The 9,105-nt window shown below is 32.9% G+C and overlaps 1 protein-coding gene across 14 annotated transcripts in view; it reads right to left on the bottom strand.

Moving 5' to 3' along the window:
• The window catches only part of LOC117173180, a 263,371-nt gene that overhangs the window by 206,586 nt on the left and 47,680 nt on the right, over positions 1 to 9,105 (bottom strand). The gene's annotated exons all lie outside the window — the stretch shown is intronic.

Genomic DNA, 9,105 nt, shown 5'->3' on the forward strand with positions numbered 1-9,105 from the left:
GATGGTGGGGTCGATAAAGTGCAATCTGATAATTGTTAGTCCTCTATTAATAAATCCTTGTATTGTTTCTGCCAGTATAGTTAACCATATTTCTTCTTTGAAGTCAGGTAATATGATTATACTTAGATCGTACGAGGGTGTTTTCTGGAATTTCTTGCAAAATTTTCTACCGGCATTAGCCTTCTTGATGATTTGAGTTGACGTTTTATTGGTTGTCCATACTTTGTAGTTTCCGTATAAGTCCTTATCGTAGTGCGTAGTGTTGTCCTCTGTATTATCATCTTTTTGTGTGGTTAATATAGCAGTGTCTTGAATAGTTGATGGTTTGCCTATCTTTTCTGGCAGAATTGATGCTAAGGTGGTTCCTAGTTGTAGAATTTCTTCTTCACCTGTACTTGTGCTTGGTATGTCTTGTTCTGATATCATTTCCTCCATACTACGTAGGGTTGGTGAAGAAATTACTTCATGTCTACTCTCCTCCTGTTTCTGGACCTGTGGTGTTGGTGTATTTAAATTTCTATCTTTTGTGATTATTTCGTCAATACCTGGTAATTCTCTCTCCAAATCTTCGATGTTTATACCGGCATTTTACATTGCTTCTTGTAGATTGTCATGAATAGGTAACAGTCTAGGCAGACAATCTGCCACTTTATTCTCTTTTCCTTTTATGTAGTCTATTCATCTGTAATTGAACTTCTATAATGTCAACCTCCATCTCCATAATCGAGATGGTGGATTTTTTACATTATGTAGCCATTTCAAAGCCTGATGATCGGTTTGAATGTTAAAAGTTCTTCCTAATAAATATTGTCTCAGTATTTGTGTAGCCCATACGATAGCCAGAAGTTCCTTCTCTGAGGTGGAATAGTTTTGTTCTGCTCCGTTCAGAGTTCTTGGTATAAAGCAACAGGGATGCCCGTCTTGGCTTAATACCGCTCCTAGCCCTACGTTAGAAGCGTCAGTAGTAAAGGTAAATTCCTTGTCTTAATCAGGTAATTTCAAAACTGGTGCTGTACATAGGGTGTTTTTTAAATTATCGAATGCTTCTTGGCGCTTGTGTGTCCATTTGAAGGGATTGTCTTTCTTTATCAGTGTTGTTAAAGGTTTGACAATGTGCGAGAAATTTTTGTAAATTTTCTGTAATATCCTGCGAGTCCTAGGAAACACTGTATTTCTTTCACATTCGTTGGAGTTTTCAAGTTTCTTATGGCATCTATTTTTGCTGGGTTGGGTTTTACACCTTCGCTGGTACTTAGGTGACCTAGATATTCGAGTTCGGGTCTTAGGTATTCACACTTGTCGGGTTGTAGTTTTAACCCAACATCGCGTAGCCGTTCTAGTATTAGTGTGAGGTTTTTATTATATTCCTCTATGGTACTCCCAAAGATAAGTATATTATCTAGATAGACAAAGCAATGTTTTCCTACTAGGCCTCCCAGCGCTCCGTCCATCGTCCTTCGGAACGTAGTGGGGGCATTTTTCAGTCCGAAAGGCATTCGCAAAAATTCAAAATGTCCTTCTCGCGTTGAGAAACCTGTATATTTAGATGGATTGGGGGACATTCGGATTTGATTGAACCCTGAACTTAGGTCGAAAGCGGAGAAAAACTTAGCTTGGCCCAATTAATTTAAAATGTCTTCTATAACCGGGAGGGGGTTCTGTGTCTTCGTTGATTTTTCTCAAATCTACTACCATTCTCTATTTCTTTTTCCCAGATGCGCCGGATTTCTTTGGCACAATCCAGATTGGTGAATTAAACGGTGAATTAGATTCTTTTATGACGTTCTTTTCTAGCAGGTCTTTTACTTGTCTTTTGCCTTCTTCTTTATGGCACTCGGCGGGGGGGGGGGAGAGTCTGTATGATTTGATGTTGATTACCTTTTCTGTTTTCAGTATTATCTCGTGCTCAGTCAATGTCGTGCAAGGCAAAGAGTCTCCATCCAGTGTATAAACGTCGGCAAATTGTGATATTATTTTTCAAATAATAACTGCATTTTTCTCTTCCACGTGATCTAATCTCGTTTTATCTAGGAGATTTTTTATTCTGCTGCTTGTTGAACTTTGCGTTTTTTTAACATGATTTCTGATATTTTATTTATCCTAGTTACAGTTTCGTATTCAGGGGCTCGAATTCGTATAGGTTGTGGTCCGTAGTTATTGTATGGAACTTGTTATTTTCCGTTTTTTATTTTATATATTCCATCTAAAATATGAGGATGGTCCTCGATCCAAACTTCTTGGTCTGTTGCATCGGGTATTGTGATCACATTTACCTGGAATGTGTGTGGGCCTATGTATTCTCCGTCGTCATGCAATGGCAGTTTGGGGTTTTCGATTATTAAATATTCTGGTGTTATGGAATATCTACGATATTGTCTAAAGAAGAGTAGTCCTATTATCCCTTCTTCTGGTAATAGGAACTCGTTGTGGACTACATGGAATAAATGTTTTTTCCGAAATAATATATGTAGGTTGCCTTACATGAAGTATAGTATGCTTATCGTTACCCATAACAAAATTTTTCTTATATTCGAATAATTTTGATTGAATGGGTACTTTGTTTTCTTTTATTATGTTAATAGAGTATCCAGAATCGACTAATAATCGATATGTTGTTCCGTCACTTCTTCTTCCCAATATGGACTGTAGTCTTCCGCTACTGCTTGTTGTACTGCTTGAATGTTCCTGATGGCTTCTTGTGGTGGTCTTTTTAAATACTGGGCTTGCGGAAAATTTGTTTTGATAAAGCATTGATTGGCGAAGTATCCGGGCTTCCCACATTTATGACAATTCATTGTCGATATGTCTTGCGGCATCTGATTTTGTCCATTGTTTTTATGTAGGTTAATATTCGCTCGAGATTTTTGTGGTACTAATTGTTTAACTAACGGTAACGTGATGCGTCTCATTGGTGCTCTAGGTGTGATGCTGCATCTTATAAAAGATGTGTTGGGCTGAGCTTCTTTAAGCCACATCTCTATTTCTATTGCGTTATTCTGTGCTTCGGCGAGATTAGAAGGTTTTTGTGCCTTGAATTTTAATCCAATTTCTCGGCGTAAGTTTAGTAAATATTTCTGACCGCATTATGCCTCTTCGAGATGTATTGCTATTCGCCTTTTTGTGAGTTGGCTGTGAGCTGCCTGCACTGCGTATTTCAATTCGTTCACTATCTGACTGTATCGAATATTATAATTATGAGTCGTTTCTGTTGTCCCTTGTTTACAGCTATCTAATTTGCTTCGGAGAGCGCTTAACGATCCTATCTGTTTTAGGTTAGCGCGTAGAGTTTTATATAAGGTGTCAAAGTCATTAATCTGCGTGTATCGTATGCATTTCTCCGCTTGCTGTGTTATCTTTTCGGCGCAATAATCTAGTAATATATATAATAATCTATATATAATAGTCTAGTAATAGCTTTGATTGAGAGCATCTTTTGTGTTCCTTCTTGACTATTTTAATGAAGTCATCTTCCCCGATATCATCTTGTCCGTTTAATGGCTTGTTGGTCCCAATTACGTCTTTAACGGGTACTTTATTTACACTTGGTACCGGCTGGCGTAATGGGACATAATTACATTCTTCCTCCTCTGATGTCACACTGGAATGTGTTCCCTCGTTAATGCCTTTTTTGGATAATTATGGTATCGTAATGAGCTGTGATAGTTCCTGTTTGCCTCTAAGTCGTTATCTATGGGATTTTCCGTATTTCTCAATGGTTCTCGTGCTTGCATTCCGATATCTCCTTCTTTGATACTTTATACTGAGATAAATGAATGTGTTTCAACTTCTTTTCTTCCTTCATCGTTGTTGACTATGAATTCTTGTGTTTGAGTTTTAATATATTCTCGTTGTGTAATTTCTACTTTGGTAGGTGAATGCGTTTCGGTTTCCTTTCCTTCTTCAGTATTGTAAGATGTTTACTTTATGTCCGTTTCAATTTTCGATTTTAAACCCACTGATTGTCCTAATAATGCTATTTCTTTAGTTCGATTTTCATTCTCTCTTACTAACACTGATATTTTATTATCCATGGTACTCAATTTCTTCAGAATGTCCTGTAGTGCTTGCTGCATGTTAACAGGAACTGTGGATGGTGCTGTCAACATAATAGGTACGAAGGCAAAAGGATTGTCAGTCTGTTCGTCACTGTCCTAGTGTTGAGAATTATAATCTGTGAGATTTTCCTTATATGTGTGAAACGCCAGTTTGCCTATCTTGATATTATTTTGTTTAGGTGACGGGTGTTCTGTGTCGCGATATGTAGTGTGCTTTATTACTTTGATATTTGCCTACTAGTTGCTACAAATAGTCAACCATACCAAAGTACTTAGTTATTTTATTGACGGTAAGATGCCTGGAGTGCAAGGGCTATCTTAACGTAAACCAATAATGTCAACCCCACAGGAAATAGAATTAGCTTTGATTCTACTACCGTTGCTTTAGTTCATAAAGGAGATTTACAGTCTTATTGGTTTAACTAACCTATGTGCATCACTTATGCTTACTTATTTATATTTGGACGTTGATTCAGCTGTTGACGGTGATGGGCAGGAAGATGATTTTCTCCTTTCTCGTGTAGCTTGTGTCGTACAATCTTCTTCTCGATTCTACTTCCGTTGTTGTTTAGTTCTGGGTGTAGGCTCAGTAGTAGACGGTGATGGGCAGGAAGGTGATTTTGTAGCTTGTATCGTACAATCTTCTTCTCGTAATGTCTTCTTTCTTTTATCTCCCTTTATATTGGAAGTATTGGCTCTGGTTATCGGGCTGTGCCGTGGCGGTAATCCGGAATACTCTGATTTTTGGCATAAACCGTAGTTCCTTTTCTGTCCTTCAGGTCTTTTTGGATCGAAGGTGGGGCAATTTTTACTATTTGCTGGTAAACGTAGAAACCTTCAGTCGTGTTGCTCCATCCTGGCAGGATCGCCAAAATGTAACGGTCCAGAATAAGAATTTGACTTTTTAAAATAAAGTGTGTGTTAAACACACGCAGTTTTCTTTACTTCAGTACAACTTATAGTTTACAAATAGATATAGCAGAGTAATGCCCAAAAGGTCTAATGCTATACTTACATAGCCTATCCTATCTGTTCCCTAAGGGTATTTTAGGAGGGGTTAATGGCCTGCGTTACAGTATTTACTCAGCTATGAAAAACTGAGTGACAGTGTTGTCACATCGTTACTAGCTACCCCCACCATATTCCACGCGAGAAAAGAAACATTATTCTTTACAATATTATATCTTTTATACTAAACGGTCAATAATGGTTATTTTTAAAAATTAAATCCACACGATAATTTTCATTATATGTGTAGTTTTTAAGCTCAATGGTAAGCTTCGTTTCCATAATAGACTTTGTAATGTGGTGATTGCGTATGTTAGCTATGGGAAATCCATGCAAGAAGTACTAAACATAATTGATCGTATCTGACTTTTGAAACGATCGGATCAGCGGAATAGGGTATGAATCGTTATATAACAATATTTTCTATATATTCTGAAAATTTCAGATAATCCGTAAGTAGGTTCCCTTTTCGGCAGAACTACCTTAAAGGCAATTTTTGTTTCATTTTGCAGAGTTAAACAAAAATCAGGAAGAATTTGAATAATTTTTAAAGATTAGAAAGTTTGACAAGATTAGAAAAAAAAGAATTATTTCCCTATTATTCGTTTGAAATTTTGTAATTATTTTTTATATAAAAAAATGTAATTTATAGGAAAGTTAAAAAGGTTTCTAAACATATCCAAGGATTTCATAAAATTTATAATGAGAGTGTAGAAAATTTTAAAGCAAACTGTTTCATTTTGGTAAGATTAATAAATTAAAAACATCAAAAATAGAGCAAATTCAAGAAATATTTAGAATAATGGAAGAGATTCAAATCAAATTATAAACTTGGTTTCTGTTAGAAATTTAGATTTTTAAAGATTACAAAAATAAACTTTAGAAATTTTAATGGAATTTTGAAAGGTTTCATGAAGATAAAAATATTTTTCTTACAATTCCTGGAAAAAATTTAGAAGATTATAAGATTATAAGTTATATAATTATTCTAATATATATATTTTTATAAGATTATATTTATAAGATTATAAGTCATTTTTTACATTTTGAATGAATTTTAAAAGTTTTAAGAAAAATTTTGGTCAGTTAAAAATATTTTGAGGAATTTAAGTCGCGTTTAATGTATTAGAAATATTAAAAAACTTGCAAACATTTCCGAAAATTTATCAAATAATTCTTAATTTCTTCCAAACTTCTAAATGTTCTAAACATCTATTAAGAATACTCGAATTTTTCATAATATTTAGTACAATCCAATAAAATAAAAATGAACAAACGGTTGTACAGATTTGGCTTTAATCTTATGGGCCAGTTTCAGAAATAGATATTTCTTTTATCGTGTTTCAGCACATGATTTTGCCCAAAGCATAAAGAAGATTAATATACACTTAAAGAATAAAAATAAGAAAGATCAAAAATCCATACAGTTATCTATTAGAAAATCACACACATTTAAAAAAAAAACCATTTCCTACACCACCTTCAAAGAAAGATTTTCACAACATTTCAATCAAATGATAAGTCTTTTGTACATAAAGGGAAAAATGAAAATCTTTAATTAATTATGGATGTTTAATCGACGTCAATTCGCAAACATAAAGTATGAAAGTCCTTCGTTCATAGACTATTATTATTTATTTTTTTAAATATGCCTATAATATCTTATCAAAATAAAATATAAAAATCTTAAATTTTAAGTGTATTTTAATACTTCAATTCTTAAAGGTTTCCAATTTTTGGAAATAATTTAACTAATTTTATATGTACTTAAAATAAACTTTTCTTTAATTACATAGAACTTATTCTGAGTAAACTAATTATATCTTTTAGTATTCAGGGATGTCTCTTCTTTTTGAATTTTTAAAAATTTATTTCATTACTTATTTCTATTTGAAATAAATGAACCTCTTGCGATTAAAAGCGGGGATTTAGCCTCAGAAGAAATGTGCTGAAAGTAATTTTTTTTACATCATTAAGATTTTAATTTTAAAGACTGATAATTGTAGAGAATTTCCAGGCGCATCTTTTTTTTCTTCTACAAGAATTTTTAGATTTTTCAGTTTTTTAAATAAGTTTATCCTACGCTCTGAAACTCTTCTAAAGTTAAAATAATTTTTGAATTTCATCAATTCTACTAATTATTTTTTTAATTTATTCGATTATTTATATTTTTTCACTTTTTAATTATATCGAATTGAAACATTTTGCTTTGAAAACCTTCTACACACTTTTTCGAAATTTTAGGAAATCGTTTGATGTGTTTAAAAGTCTTCTTTAATTTTCTTTTAAAGTTCATTTTTCAAAATAAGAAATCATTGAAATTTCTCACTTGAATATTAGGAAAATAATTCTTTTTCTTTTTAATCATGTGAGACCTTCTTATCTTCTAATACTTTGACAATTTTTGAAATCTTTTGTAATGTTTTGAAATGTTTTAAAATAATCTTCTGAAATTCATTTTTCGAAATAAACAAATTATTTTAATTACTGCTAGGAACCTAAAAGAATATTAGCCATTTTCATGAAATCTTACGAAATTAAAAAAAAAATCATTTAAAGTTTTAATTATTTTTAAATCCTTTAAAAAATTTTAAATATCTCTTAAACTTGCTCAAATTTAAAAGTACGTTTTTTAAACCATCACGGAGTTTAAAAAATTGTGTAACAAAATTGCACAAGAAGGCCTAACAAGAATTATATGAGGTGCGTTCAAAAAATAAGGTGACTTTATGTTTTTCTCAAAAAATATTCATTTATTCCTCAATATTTATGTTGTCCCCGTCAAAGTAATCCCCCTCAGATATAATAAACTTGTGCCAACGCTTTTCCCAATCATCGAAGCACTTCTGATAATCATTTTGTGGTGTAATCTTGAGTTCTTTTAGCGATGCAGTTTTTATCTCCTCAATCATTGAAAATCGATGTCCTTTCATGGGTCTCTTCAGTTTTGGGAAAAGAAAAAATTCAAAGGGGGCCGAATCCGGTGAATATGGAGGCTGAGGCATGGCTGTGGTGCTGTTTTTGGTCGTATCTTTTGATCAAAAAGAAGCAGTTTTGGAACAAATTTCGCTGACACACGTCCCATGCCCAAAACGTCCGAAAAGATAGCATAGCATAAGCCAACCGATATGCCAAAATCTTCAGCAACTTCTCTGATGGTAACTCGGCGATTTTTCAACACCATTTCTTTCACTGCTTGAACGTTTTCATCTCTGCCGTCCTGATGAAGAAACACTCATCTGCATTTCAGACGATCCGAGATATTCAATAAAACGCGTTTGCATCCGTACCTTTTAACGTATGAGATTTTTTAAAAAGAAAAGTACTGTTCTTGGGTAAATCGGACATGCTCTATTCACTAAAACAAAAAAAATGGCGAATTCCAATTATCTATATGCAAAACTGTAGATAGGCTAAATATTAATGCAGAAATTCGCCGAGAACCCTGCTTTCGGTAGATAGGCCTAAGCCTATCTACCGAAAGCAGAAATCCGCCTTGAAGAACCTTCGAGTTTCCTGCTGAAAAAACTTAACAACTACAAATTTTCCAAAAATTAATTAAAAAATAAAATTAAGTTGCAATTATTAATTTATTACTAAATGAACAAATCAGTAATTAATTAAAAAGTAAAATTAAGTTGCAATTATTAATTTATTATTAAATGAACGAATCAGTACAAACAAATCAGTGTAGAACTAACATTTAAAAAATATGCGCGATTATTGTAAATTATTTTTAGAAATTATTTTTAAAAAATAACAATTTTTCAAATATCACCAAATGGTTAAGATAGTCTCTAAAATGATAATAATGTATTAATTATATTTCTATAATTATGTCAGATTATTAATAATAATTATATTATAAATAATTCAACTAGAATTATTTTTACTTGACAAATAAAAAATGCAGATAAGCTATTGAAAATAAGGATCGGTAGCTCAAAATTACCCTCGAATCCTGGTGAAGAAACTTATCATGTACTTGAGCTATTCGATTTCAGGAAATCGGACTGCAGGAAGACCGAAGATCCTGGTAAAA

This window comes from Belonocnema kinseyi, chromosome 5, assembly GCF_010883055.1.
Source record: "Belonocnema kinseyi isolate 2016_QV_RU_SX_M_011 chromosome 5, B_treatae_v1, whole genome shotgun sequence".
NCBI classification, from domain to species: domain Eukaryota; kingdom Metazoa; phylum Arthropoda; class Insecta; order Hymenoptera; family Cynipidae; genus Belonocnema; species Belonocnema kinseyi.